This window comes from Ursus maritimus, unplaced genomic scaffold (genome assembly GCF_017311325.1).
Source record: "Ursus maritimus isolate PB19 unplaced genomic scaffold, ASM1731132v1 scaffold_2, whole genome shotgun sequence".
Taxonomy (NCBI): Eukaryota; Metazoa; Chordata; class Mammalia; order Carnivora; family Ursidae; genus Ursus; species Ursus maritimus.
In genome coordinates, this window is record NW_024424452.1 from 87274946 (window position 1) to 87288962 (window position 14017).

Below are 14017 nucleotides of genomic sequence, written 5' to 3' on the forward strand. Positions count from 1 at the left end.
GGCGTAAGGTGGTATCTCAGTGTGGTTTTGATTTGAATTTCCTTGATGGCTAATGATTTTGAACATTTTTTCATGTGTCTGTTAGCCATTTGTATGTCTTCATTGGAAAAGTGTCTGTTCATATCTTCTGCCCATTTTTTGATTTGTTTATTTGTTTCTCGTGTATTGAGTTTGAGAAGTTCTTTGTAGATCTTGGATACCAGTCCTTTATCTGTAGTGTCATTTGCAAATATATTCTCCCATTCCGTGGGCTGCCTCTTAGTTTTTCTGACTGTTTCCTTGGATGTGCAGAAACTTTTAATCTTGATGAAGTCCCATAAATTCATTTTATCTTTTGTTTCTCTTGCCTTTGGGGATGTGTCATGAAAAAGGTTGCTTTGGCTGATGTCGTAGAGGTTGCTGCCTATGTTCTCCTCTAGAATTTTGATGGGTTCCTGTCTCACATCGAGGTCTTTCATCCATTTGGAGTTTATTTTTGTGTATGGTGTGAGATAGTGGTCAAGTTTCATTCTTTTGCATGTAGCTGTCAGGATGTGGACATTTTAAATCTTTAAGATACTGCCAGGGATTCTCACTCCCTTGCAGAGATAGCTATACCCAAGAATGTGGTTTTTTTCATCTTCAACTTGGGTCTACCTTTGGGCCTCGCACAGCCTAAACTCAATAAGCTTTTGTTAAATTGCATGCTCCACCAAGATTTTGTGTGGAGATTACACAGGGAAGTTGATCTCTTTGGAGGCCTCCTTAGACACATGACCTTAGATAATTCTTTCTGTTGAGTCTAATGCTCTCTCCTCCCTCTCTCTCTCTCTCTCTCTCTCTCTCTCGTTACACTTTAGTTCTTTTCTACTTCTTTTTTTTTTTTTTTAAGATTATATTTATTTATTTGACAGAGAGAGACAGCCAGCGAGAGAGGGAGCACAAGCAGGGGGAGTGGGAGAGGAAGAAGCAGGCTCCCAGCGGAGGAGCCGGACGTGGGGCTCGATCCCATAACGCCGGGATCACGCCCTGAGCCGAAGGCAGACGCTTAACCGCTATGCCACCCAGGCGCCCCCTTTTCTACTTCTAAGAACCAGGGAGAACAAGCCTAATTCCCGTGTCACATGATGTGCCCGGCCTGTGTCAGACTGTAATTCCTGCTTCCTCACTCCACCGTGTGCATTTTTAATTTTTCAGGGTTTTTGTGAAGACAAATGAGGTAATATTTGTGAAAGTAGCATGAGTTCTTTTCAAGGCTGGAATGTTAAGTGTGGCAACGATATGTCCTACATTCCTTAGAACAGATGAGTTTTTATCTGACGAACTTGCACTTCATAATATTTAAGCTTTTGAATGTGAAATACATTCACGTGGCTGAAGAATTCAAAAGTACAAAAAGCTACACATTGGAAAGTCTGTCTCCCACCCTGATTCCCCATCTTTCCAGTTCCTGACTCCTCTATCCATGCCCCCAGGTAACCACTTGAATTAATTTCTTGGTTATTATTCTATAATTTTTTAACTACTTATGCATGTAAAAATAAGAATGTTTCCCCATTGTGTCGCCTCTCATACTGTCCCTCACTTCTTTCCGTTCACATTGTATCTTCAAGCTATTTCCATCTAAGAACATAGAGTGCTTTCCAATGATTACTTTTGACTTCTTCTATCAAATTTACTTATTTATTTTTTAAAAATAGTTTTATATTTTATTATTATTTTAAAAGATTTTATTTGTTTATTTGTCAGAGAGAGAGAGAGCACAAGCAAGGGGAACAGCAGGCAGAGGGAGAAGAAAGCTCCCTGCTCAGGAACCCGACTCAGTGCTCGATCCCAGGACTCTGGAATCATGACCTGAGCCAAAGGTAGACACTTAACTGACTGAGCCACCCAGGTGTCCCTCTATCACAGGAATGTAAAACTTCATGTATATATTAAAAAAATTTTTTTTAAGATTTTATTTATTTATTTTATATTGGGGGGATGAGGGACAGAGAGAGAGAGAAGCTCAAGTGGACTCCACACTAAGCAGGGAGCCAGACTTGGGGCTGGATCTCCCGACTCTGAGATTATGACCTGAGCTAAAACCAAGAGTTGGATGCTTAACCAACTGACCCAACCAGGTGCCCCGAAATTTAGTATATAGAAAATTTAATATCTCATATAACCTCCACGCAGCTTCAGCAATTGATTATTTGCCGATTTTTAAATCTATTCTTCTACTTTAAAATGTTTGTTTTTGGATTTTAAGGCAAATCCCTTACAGCAGGTCCTATTTCCATTTTTGTTTTTCTTTGTTATTTTTAATGGATACACAGATACTCTGATATAACGATATGTACCATAGTGTATTTTAGCAGCCCTCCATTGACGGATATTGAAGTTGTTTCCATAGTACAATTCTTTTTAATAAAAGGGAATTGCTATATATGTAGGGATACAGACACATCCAAATATATGTGGTATAATTTTTTTTACTGCTTAAAATTTTCATATAAACAAATTCACTAATCAGGAAAAGGAATCCTTGATCACTCAGTTTGGAGTTCACAGAATACAATCACTGAAGGACCCGAGCAGCAGCCGTGGGGGCTCCGACCTGGGAAGCCAGGAGCAGCCTTCTTCCTGTTGCTTCTCTCAAAATGCTGTAAGAGCTTTGGTTTTAAGTACCTGCCTGTATAAATACTCTCCTCACATTATCATGATTAAGAAAGCTATGAATTTTCTTTTTTTTTTTTTTAAAGATTTTTTATTTATTTATTTGACAGAGATAGAGACAGCCAGCGAGAGAGGGAACACAAGCAGGGGGAGTGGGAGAGGAAGAAGCAGGCTCCCAGCGGAGGAGCCCGATGTGGGTGATCCCCACGCCCTGAGCCGAAGGCAGACGCTTAAGGACTGCGCTACCCAGGCACCCCAAGCTATGAATTTTCTGAATCCCATCTTCTCTTTTTTCTTTGCAAGGCCTTTCTCAACTTACCCAGATTTTGTCCAGAGTTTCTCAATCTCAGCACCATTGACATATTGGGCTGGGTAACTGTTTTGCTTTGAGGGGCTGTCCTGTGCATTGCAGAATGCTTAGCAGCATTGCTGGCCCCTATCTATTAGATGCCAATAGCACTCTGCTCCCCCACTTCCATTCTGACAATCAAAAATGTCCCCAGACAATTGCCAAATGTCCCCTGGGGAGCAAACTCCCCACCTGGACAACTATTGCATTGGACTTAGGGCAAAAGAAGGAAAAATGGCCAAGAAGACCAGTAGCAGACATAGAAACACCTCATGTTCTACTAGCTTATATCTAAAGAAGAAGAGCGATTGCACCGAATTATGATTTGGTTTCATTTTCTATTCCAGAGCCAATTGCTTATCTGTTTATATAACCAAGAAGTTCTAACTTACTAGTTTAAACAAGGTTTGGGAAGAGAAGTAGAAGCAGAAGGCTAAGGAATGAATTTATTAATCCCTCTTTCCAGACCGTGACCTTGATTGATAATATTTCTCAGCAGTGACATATCTCAAGTACTGTTTATCTTTTTACCTCTAATAAGTCATATTTTGTGCACTTATTTTGTGATTCAATGCCTTGTTTTCCATTAAATGTCTCATAGTTAACTCGATGAAGTTGAAACATTGTTTTTATATGTGATATGTATTTGTATCCAAGTCTTGATTAATTTCTGCATCAAAAGCTCTGTTTCAATCTCAGGTCTCTGTGGCGCTCACAATGTGTATCCAATTTTAGACTTGGCCACAGACTTCATGTGAGAAAGTAGAAGAGGAGTATGAAGGAATCTCCTTCATTCTCCTTTTTGAGAAACAACTTGTCTTCTTTGCAGAGGGAAGAATGGAACTGAATTTTCCCAGCCTAGAATGTAAACGTGCAGTCAGATGCCTAGAAATCCTGCCTAGCTCTGAAGAACCAGTTCCCTTGCCTACTCTTCTGTAAGGTTCTTGCACCTGCTAAGCAAAACGGTCTGTCTTCATCTTCTCTGCTCTGACAGTGTTTTAAAACTGCCTGAGATCACGGCAAAGTGGGGACATATGTCCCCCTTTAACCTGGACCCTCCATTTGGCTGTGAGCACCTGAAGAGCATGAACTCATTTGTATAAATCCCTATAATCGGGACGCGAGGGTGGTTCAGTTGGTTAAGTGGCTGCCTTTGGCTCAGGTCATGTTCCTGGAGTCCCAGGATCCAGTCCTGCATTAGGCTCCCTGCTCAGCAGGCAGTCTGCTTCTCCCTCTGATGCTCCCCTCTCATGCTCTCTCTCTTTCTCTCTCTGTCATTCTCTCCAAAAAACAAAACAAACAAACAAACAAAAAAAAAAAACCAAAAAAAACCCCCCTCAGTATCCATTATCTTATTTGGCACATACTAGTTTCCAAATAAATTTCAGTTAGTTTGAATTGGTTAAATAATTGGACCCTTTCTTCTCAAAAGTTCTGACTGCTTGGTTACTCCTTTTGGAGTTTATGCCTTTGAAATATTTCCTCCATGACCCGAGATTAGCATTGCTGTGTTGCATTCAGTGAGAGATGACTGTCATCGTCACCATCATCCTCACCCTCAACGTCATCATCATCATCATCATCATAAATACCTCTTAGGGGCGCCTGGGTGGCTCAGTCAGTTAAGTGTCTACCTTCTGCTCAGGTCATGACCTTGGGGTCCTGGGATTGAGCCCCGTGTCAGGCTCCCTGTCCAGTGGGGAGCCTGCTTCTCCCTCTCCCTCCGCTGCTCCCCCTGTTTATGTTCTGTCTTGTGCCTTCTCTCTCTGTGTCAAATAAATAAATAATCTTAAAAAATTATAAAATAAATCAAATAAATGCTTCTTACATGCTGGACATCTTACACATAATCTCATCTGAAATTTTACAATTGCATTGCAAAGTAGGCATTCTTATACCCCTTTTCCGGTGAATTAGAAAGCTAAAGCTCAGAGAGGTTGATCACCCAAGATCACCCAACTCATAAGTGGGTAAGTTAGAATACAAATTCGGATCTTTGCTAACCACTGCTCATTCTGCTGTGTCCTTTCACTACGGTATAGAAGAGAGCGTCTGGCAAAGCTCCAATCTGGAGTAAAAGCTTTGGTCGAAGACATTCCTATTTTCCTTCCTTACAGGACGTTCAGAACCTTGGTGGTCTCGCGGATTTCTCCTCCACGGTAGTGTCCTCTCTCTGTTAGAGTTGGAAAGACATCACCTGCTCAGAGGCTTCGTTAATCTTCAGTAATGCGAGGATCCGCAGGAAGGGTCATCTGGGGTACTGAGAACCGTCTGGTATGCTGATCTCATTTCCTCCTGTCCCGTAGGTCATAGCCCCAGCATTGTGCAAGAAGTATGAGCAGTGTGGAAGGGAACATCTGAGGCAAAGCCAGCAAGAGAAGTTGGGGTGGGGCAGACCCTGAGAACATCAAAGCCCTATTGAGGCCTTTCTATGCCCACTGCTCTGTGACCTCTTGAGCAATTCTTTTTTTTTTTTTTTCTTTACGTTTCGTTTTCCCACTCCTTTGCTCCTTTGGATAGGAAGACTATGTCAGTTACTGTCCAAACAAAGATGACTTTGAAAAAGGAGCACTGTTAATAATACACATGGATATCAGAACTCTCCTGGGGACACCAGGTGCACAGTCTCCCTATCTGGAAGTCCTATTGCCATGACATTTCAGAAGTCTGGAGGTGAGTGTCCCTGTCACTTTTTTTTTTTTTTTTTTTAGCTCAAGGCTCTCATGGTGACCAGGCCCTGTGCAGGTCGAGTTCCTGAGCTCCTCCAAGCCTCAAGCCTCTTCATCAGGCTCCCAGTGGAGCAGGGAGCCCGATGCGGGTCTTGATCCCAGGACCCTGGGATCACGCCTTGAGCTGAAGGCAGCCGCTTAATGACTGAGCCACCCAGGCGCCCCTGTCACCTTTAAACACAGTGAATGCATCTATCCAGGCTGGCTGGAAAACCCAGAAGGCAGTCAAAATTGATGGGGCCTTTTCCGAGTTGCATGACCTTGCATAAGTCACTCCACCACACTGCTCAGTGTCCTCATGAATATAATGGGCACGATGGTATTCATCTTAAAGGGCTTACACGGAATAAATAAGATGTCATATGTACTATGTCTGGTGCCCAGTAATGTCTTTCTCAGCAGGGTTGGGGCCCCGGTGGCGTGGGGACAGGGGACCACTGAACATTTGATCCAAGTTCAAGGGGAACTTTGGAAAACTTGAGAGATGATCTGAATTTCAGGTTCCTGTACTTTGAGGGTTCTTGGCTTACTCTTAGCTGATGGAAGTGGAGCCTACTCATTTTTACTGGTTAAGAACGATGCATCCACTAACTGGGAATGAGGAAGGAACAAAAGAGAAGAAAGGGCTTCCAGAGCTGCTCCTGCTGCCCCGGAGACAAGGCGGGGAAGGCTCAGGGGAGGCACAGACGGAATCCCACCCATCGACAACGTGGAGAGGGTCTGGAAACTAATCTTGCCTGCTATATTGGCAGTTTCCATCAGAATAAAAAAAGAATTGAAGGAAAGGGTTGAGATCCTAAGCGTGGAGCTGGAGAAAGCCTCCGTTTTGACCTTTTACCTGTTTTCTTGGGCCTGGCAGTAGACTTGCAATCTCCTGATTGGGCAATGATCCTTCGGGCATCCAAGCTCAGGGAGCATTTTCCAAGACTAATTAGAGTTTCAGAGAGACTGTCTGAGGCAGGGCTTCCCTGTTAAAATGGCCTCCACCTTAGGCTTTCTTGTTCTTAGGGAAGGGGGGGGGGCAGGAACCCCACTTGCCTGAGACCTCCTAGGTTTGCTTAGAAAGTAAGACCGTGAGCCTGATGGCTTGCATGGGTCGGTCGGTCCTGACCTCGTTAGTTATGCTGGAACAGCTAGAAGATGGGCCACGTGACGCCTGTTCGCGGAGACTAAGCGGAGAACACCAAGTAAATAACAGTCAGGAATTCCATGGAAAGGGGTAAGGACATCAGTGACTTGGGTTACTGTCTTTCAGAACAGCCCGGCACGCAGCTGGGCCCGGGCTGGCGCCCAGGGGCAGGCAGATTGTCACGCATTCTCCTCTTCTTTCCTACTTTTGAGCCCCTCTGCAAAGGGCTGGTGTCGTCTCTCTTTTTCTGCCCTCCAGGCTTCTCTGCTCTTCCAGTGGGGTGAGGAGCAGATGTGCTGAAAGGCTGGAAAGCACATGGCTGGGGTGCTATTTCTGGCTTGGGCTGAACTCAGAAGTCCTAGAAAGAATGTTTCTGACACCGCTCGCCTTCTGATAATCCATGAGGCTCAAGGACAAACTCTGCCTGGCTGTGCTCGGTGCTCATTCAGACAATCGGCTTGCAGACCGTGGTGTCCAGAGGGAGCAGGGCAGGAGGGTGATGGAGGTGGTGACTCGGCCCTGTGTGGCTCCCCAGAGACTGGCGCAGAGCAAGCCGCACCCCTGGCTGCTTCCTGTATTTATTCACCCGTGCATTTATTACGCAGCTACATCGGCTGCTAGGGGTTGTTCTGGGCACTCGATATACATAAAAGCACAAAACGGACTTGACATTCCTGCTTTCATGGATTTTATATTCCAGCAAAGGGAAGATAGGTAATACATAGTAACATAATAAATTAGCGAAATGTTTAATGTTAGAAGAGGTGAAATACTCTGGAAAGAAGAAAGAGCGGAGCAGAGGAAAGGGGATGGGGGTGCCCATGAGGAGTTTGCACTATTAGGGCAGTCAGACTAGATGTCATGGAGAAAGAGATTTCAAAGACTTGAAGGAAGTGGTTAAGTTAGTTCCTGTCTGAGGGAAGAGTGATCGAGGTAGAGGAAACTGCTAGAGCAAAGGCAGACGATGGGAAGATGCGTGGCATGTTCAAGGAACAGCAAGGATGCCTGTGGAGCTAGAGCGGGCAGTGCAGACAGGAGAAGAGCACAAGAAAGGGTCTGCGAAGTGAGTACGGAAGAGGCCTTGATCCTACACGGCCTCATAAGCCATCGTAAAGACTTTGGCTTTTACTTTGAGTGAAATGGGAAGTCATTTCTGGACTTTTTGAAAAAAATATTTTATTTATTTATTTGAGAGAGAGAAGAAGAGAATGCATGTGAATGGAGGGAGGGGCTTTGGGGTGGAGGAGAGGGAAGGAATACCAAGCAGACTCCACGATGAGTGAGGAGCCCTGCTTGGGGCTCCATCTCACAACCCATGAGTTCATGACCTGAGCCAAAATGAAAAGTCTGATGCTTAGCAAATTAAGCCACCCAGGCGCCCCATTTCTGGACTTTTGAGAAGTGACGTGACCTGAACAGGTTTCAGAAGGAGCACTCTGGAAAGATGGCGGCTGCAGTGCCAGCATAGTATTTGGGCATTTCTGAATCCCCACATCACAACTGACAGAGAAATTGGAATGAAAACTAAAAATCCTTGGACAATATTTCTCTCAAAATTAGGTGACAAGGTATCCTCACAAACCCCAAAATAGAAGTGGACAGAAACCAGTCACCCAAAGCCACAAGACCTGCATGGTATCGGCATCTCTGCAGAGGAAAGGGACGGGACTCGAGGACAGGAGAGCCACAAAATAGTCAATAGTCATTCTCTGGAAGGTGCTGGAGGCCAGCCTGAGAAGAGCGTTCCACTGGCGGAGGAATGTAGGGCCCTGAAGCACACCAGCCCCGTGAGCTTTTGAAACAGCCGACTCCAGTCTCCCTTCCTCAGCACGGTCCTACTTGAGGGGAACCTGCTGGGGGTGGGTTCAAAATAGAATTCAAAATAGAACAAAAGAAGACGAAAGAGATGTGGGAGGACGAGCTCCAAGGCAAAGCGGTGGAGGAGACCAGAACCAGGAGATCTGAGAGAGCAAGCTGCCACAGTTCCTTTTGTTTCATTTAGTTCGTTTTCCAGTACTACGTGGAAACAGTGGAGGAAACTCTGTGAAAGGAGAGAAGTTACCTCACATCAAGGCTCCTTCTAGCAGTCCCAGAAAATTTAGCCCACGTAACAGTGAGCAACAAAAAGTGTCAAATGTAGGGGCGCCTGGGTGGCACAGCGGTTGAGCGTCTGCCTTCGGCTCAGGGCGTGATCCCAGCGTTATGGGATCGAGCCCCTCATCAGGCTCCTCCGCTATGAGCCTGCTTCTTCCTCTCCCACTCCCCCTGCTTGTGTTCCCTCTCTCGCTGGCTGTCTCTGTCTCTGTCAAATAAATAAATAAAATCTTAAAAAAAAAAAAGTGTCAAATGTAAATCCACTTAAAATCATGGATGAAATCATGCCAAAAATGTATGCTGCAAAATAAAGCATCAAAAATAGAATATGTTTTCTCAAAATGAAATAAAACACTAAGAAGATGTCTTATATCAGAATTAGATACGTTCAGAAATGAGGTGACAAAACTCAAGGAAATAAAAGGAAAAACAAAGTATTATCAAATTAGAAGGACCACAGAAACAAAAGAACATACAAAATAATACCTTAACAGAAATAGAAAGTAAAAAGACCTTTTTCTTTTTTTTTCATTTCATTTTATTTATTTATTTTACCATGATAAGTGCACTCTTTACTCCCCATCCCCTATTTCATCCCCTCCCACCTCCCCCTTGGTAACCACCAGTTTGTTCTCTGTAGTTAAGAGTCAGCTTCTTGGTTTGTCTCTCTCCTTTTTCTTTCCTTTGCTCATTTGTTTTGTTTCTTAAATTTCACATATGAATGAAATCATATAGTATTTTTCTTTCTCTGACTGACTTATTTCACTTAGCATTATACTCTCTAGCTCCATCCATGGTGTTGCAAAAGGCAAGATTCCATTCTTTTTTATGCTGAATAATATTCCATTATATATTATATTATATTGTATCTTCTTTCTCCAGTCTTCTGTCAATGGACACTTGGGTTGCTTCCATAGTTTAGCTATTGTAAATAATGCTGCAATAAACATAGGGGGGCATGCATCCCTTTGCATTAGTGTTTTTGTATTTTTTGGATAAATACCCAGTAGTGCAACTCCTGGATCATAGGGTAGTTGTGTAACATTTTGAGGAAACTCTGTACTGTTTTCCACAGTGGCTGCACTAGTTTGCATTCCCATCAACAGTACAAGGGTTCCCCTTTCTCTACATCCTCACCTCCCCTGTTGTTTCTTGTGTTTTTGATTTTCACCATTCTGAAAAAAGGTACAACATCTTAAACATTAAAAAGAAATGAAGAAGGGGCGCCTGGGTGGCACAGCGGTTAAGCACCCGCCTTCGGCTCAGGGCGTGATCCCGGCGTTACGGGACCGAGCCCCACATCAGGCTCCTCCACTGTGAGCCTGCTTCTTCCTCTCCCACTCCCCCTGCTTGTGTTCCCTCTCCCGCTGGCTCTCTCTATCTCCGTCGAATAAATAAATTAAAAAAAAATCTAAAAAAAAAAAAAAGAAAAAGAAATGAAGATAAGGATCTGAGAACACATGACAAGTATTTCAGATTGGCAAAAAGATCCAACCAAAAAATAATGAGATTTCTGAAGAAGAAAACCAAAACAAGGAAACAGAATGAAACTCAATATCATGACTTTAGAAAACCTGCCCAAATTGTAAAAAAGAAAGAAAAATATTTGAAACAACATATTGAAAGAGCATATAATGTGTGGGAAAATAAACACAAGCTAGTAAATCTTTAGGTTTAAAAAAATGAAAAATGTTTTGGGTACTTCTGTAAAAAGAACATGTTACTTATAAGGGAAAGGAAAGTAGTTTATCATCAGATTTTTGATGGCATTGATTTATGCCAGAAGCAAGTGGAATGCCATGCTTAAGGTACTCAAGGAAAGAAAATGTGAACTAAAGATTGTAAGTCCAGCAAAACTTACCTTAAAGTAGAAGGGACCCTGACAAATGTATCAACATTGCAGGACTCAAGGAATATTGTTCCCATGAGTCCTTCTCAAGGAATTTTCTGAAAAATGTGCTTCAGACAACAAAGTGACTTGAGAATAATCAGCATAAGAAGTGTTATTGAGTATTAAATACACAGTTACCTATAGAATTAGGTTAAATGAGAGTTAAAAGGCATAGGGCATGGTGTATGTAACAGCTATATGTTCTAACAATGTAAATTTAGTATAACATTGAAAAAGTAAGAGAATAGGAATAACAGGAGCAATAGCTTTAAAACTGTTTCAGTAATCAGAATTGGTGGTGGTAGTATTGGTATTCTGAGACTGTTGTATTTATAACATAGGATAAAGCAAGTAAATTTTTGTAGGCTGTTCTGTTTTCCCTAGGTCCTTGAGAAATAGGACTCTCAGAATTTGAATTGGAAATATCATTATGCGTTCATGAGAATTTTACCTTCATTTATCTTCAAATGTTTTTCAATCTTCAAATATGTTTATTTCCTCCTCCCCCACCCCACCCCCAAGTTTTGTCTACTTAAATGTTCAAGAAACACTCCAGATCTGGGCCACAAAATGGTCAAGATGAGCCCAGAACATTTTTTCATACCAGAGAGTGAAAACGTTATCAAAGGCTGTGTTTTAGCTTCCTAGGGTCGCCATAACAAAGCACGAGAAACTGGAATGCTTAAAACAACAGAGATTTATTCTCTCACAGTTCTGGAGTCTAGAAATTTGAAATCAAGGTGTCAGCAAGACTGGTTCTTTAGGGAAGCTCTGTGGGAGAACCTGTTCCATGCCTTTCTTCTACTTTCTGGTCAATGCTGGCAATTCTTGTCTGGTAGATGCATTACTCCAATCTCTGCCTCTATTACATGACATATTTCCCGTGTGTCTGTGTGTCCAAATGTCCCTCTTCTTATAAGGGCACCAGTCCTATTGAGTTGAGGGCCTACCTTAATCCAACATGACCTCATCTTAATTTGATTACATCTACAAAGACCCTGTTTCCAAATAAGGTCACATTCATAGGTTTTGGGTGGGCACAGATTTTGAGAGGACACTATTCAACCCACCACAGACTATTAGGATCATGTCAAAATAAGTCAGAATGAAGAAGCTTTCATTGGCCAAAATTTGGATGAAATAAAGCATTTTTTCCCCAGAGGAGCCTCTTCAACTTGGATAATTATTGGCAGATAAATAAATGGGAAAAAAAGGTCACAAATCTAAGATGAAAACCAGAGGGTCATGAACATCTTTTCATTTCAGTGACCTGGGTTGGAATTTCTGATAAATACAAGCTTTTTTGAGCTTCAGTAAGGATAAGAAATATGAAGAATTGAAACTCATCATATCTGTTTAAATCTATGAATTCGAAATTATACACACACACGATATAGAAATTGGACAGTTTTTGAGAATGACAGGAAATCAATCCATTATCTTGAAAACCAAGGAAATAAATGGGAAGAACCAAGCACATATCCTGTCTTTCCTATGTAAACTGTAATACTAATGGAAGGAAACATCTCTTCATACAATTATTCTGACTAATAAATGGAAACAAAATCATGTAATTAGGATATGCCCATTTTGCAAACCCTAAGGAATTAATGGGTCTAGGTAATAAGCGTCATTAGCTGCTAACATCAAAAGAGTGAAAGCTAAAAAATGAAGTTTATTAAAAACAATAAAACAAAAAAAAAAAATGAAGGCCAGACTTTCTGTGTTTCCTATTGAAAGAATATACCAAAGCTTGCCAAAGCAATCAGACCAGAGTCTGATCTGACTCTGGATCCAGCTTTCTTTCTTTTTTTTTAAACAGTTTAGGATTTTTTTGTTTCGTTTTGTTTTGTTTTTAGATTTTATTTACTTACTTGTCAGAGAGGAAGAGAGAGAGAGCACAAGCAGGGGGAGCAGCAGGCAGAGGGAGATGCAGGCTCCGTGCTGAGGAAGGAACCTAATGCGGGACTGGATCCCAGGATCCTGGGATCATGACCTGAGCTGAAGGCAGACGCTTAACCCACTGAGCCACCCAGGTGCCCAGGATCCAGCTTTCAACGTGCAGGACATCAAGAGGACAGAGGGACATGTTGAAATGTATCATGGTGTTCAATCTGTAAAAACATGCCCTGGGGGAGAGTATGCAGGTCACATGGCCCAGGTTCTTCAACAGGAAGAAAAGAAGGAAAAGAAAGTGATGGAGGGGATCCTGTAGATTAAAAGAGACTCAGAAGACATATCAGGTTTTAAAAAGTAGGCGAGTCTGAGCGGTGGTACATGGTTATGCCCACGTGGATGATAAAACCATGAAGAAGCACAAACAATCGAGGGTAAAAGTCAGGATAATGCTTGGTGTTGGGGGCACAGAAGGACTGTGTGATTGGGATGGGGCACATGGAGGGGGGCCTAGGGTGGCCCGTCACTTTCTTGATCGGGGTGGTTGCTACCAGGGTGTTTCCCTCATACGAATTCATTAAACTAGACATTGGTTTGTAGCTTTTTGTGTCTATGTGGGTTTTTTTTCACATTAAAATGGTAAAAAAAAAAAAACAAAAAAAAAGGTGGGACCACTCTGGCGATAGTGTTAAGAATAAATTATAGGGTTACAAGGGTAGGGGCAGGGAGACCAAGAAGAGGCTCTTACTATTACTTGGATAAGAGAGAAGATGCTAGGTCATACTAAAGGAAGTGGTACCAAGTGGTCAGATTCTGGATGTATTTTGAGGATAAGCCAAGAGGATTTCCTGATGGTTTGGATATGTGTGATCTGAGAGAAAGGGGTAGAGTCAAGGGGGATTCTGGGGATTCTGGGGCCTGAACAACTAGAAGGATGACGTTGCTGTTAGTTGAAACAGCAATCACCATGCAGGTTAGAGGTGTTTCTTGTGTTCGGGGAAGTAGGCAAGAGTTCAACTTTAACCTGCTGAACCTGAGACACCTTTGGGAGGTGCAAGTGCTGAGTGAGGAGTCCCGGAAAACTTCTTCTTTCTTCTTTCTTCTTTCTTCTTTCTTCTTCTTCTTCTTCTTCTTCTTCTTCTTCTTCTTCTTCTTCTTCTTCTTCTTCTTCTTCTTCTTCTTCTTCTTCCTCTTCAGAAATCAGGAGTCTGACAGTCCCTCCTGACTGAGGTTCTATCTTCAGGAGCCCCTTGCGCAGAGAGAGTACTCGAGTGCATATACAAGGCAGACGG

The 14017-nt window shown here is 42.6% G+C and overlaps 1 long non-coding RNA gene across 1 annotated transcript in view; it reads left to right on the forward strand.

Moving 5' to 3' along the window:
- LOC103672430 overlaps window positions 1-6084 on the forward strand; it is an 18497-nt gene extending 12413 nt beyond the window's left edge. Inside the window, exons 2-3 of the long non-coding RNA XR_571166.2 lie at window positions 5104-5260; window positions 5698-6084. This is a non-coding gene — a long non-coding RNA (uncharacterized LOC103672430). The remainder of the gene's footprint in view (window positions 1-5103; window positions 5261-5697) is intronic.
- The last annotated feature ends 7933 nt before the right edge of the window (window positions 6085-14017 follow it).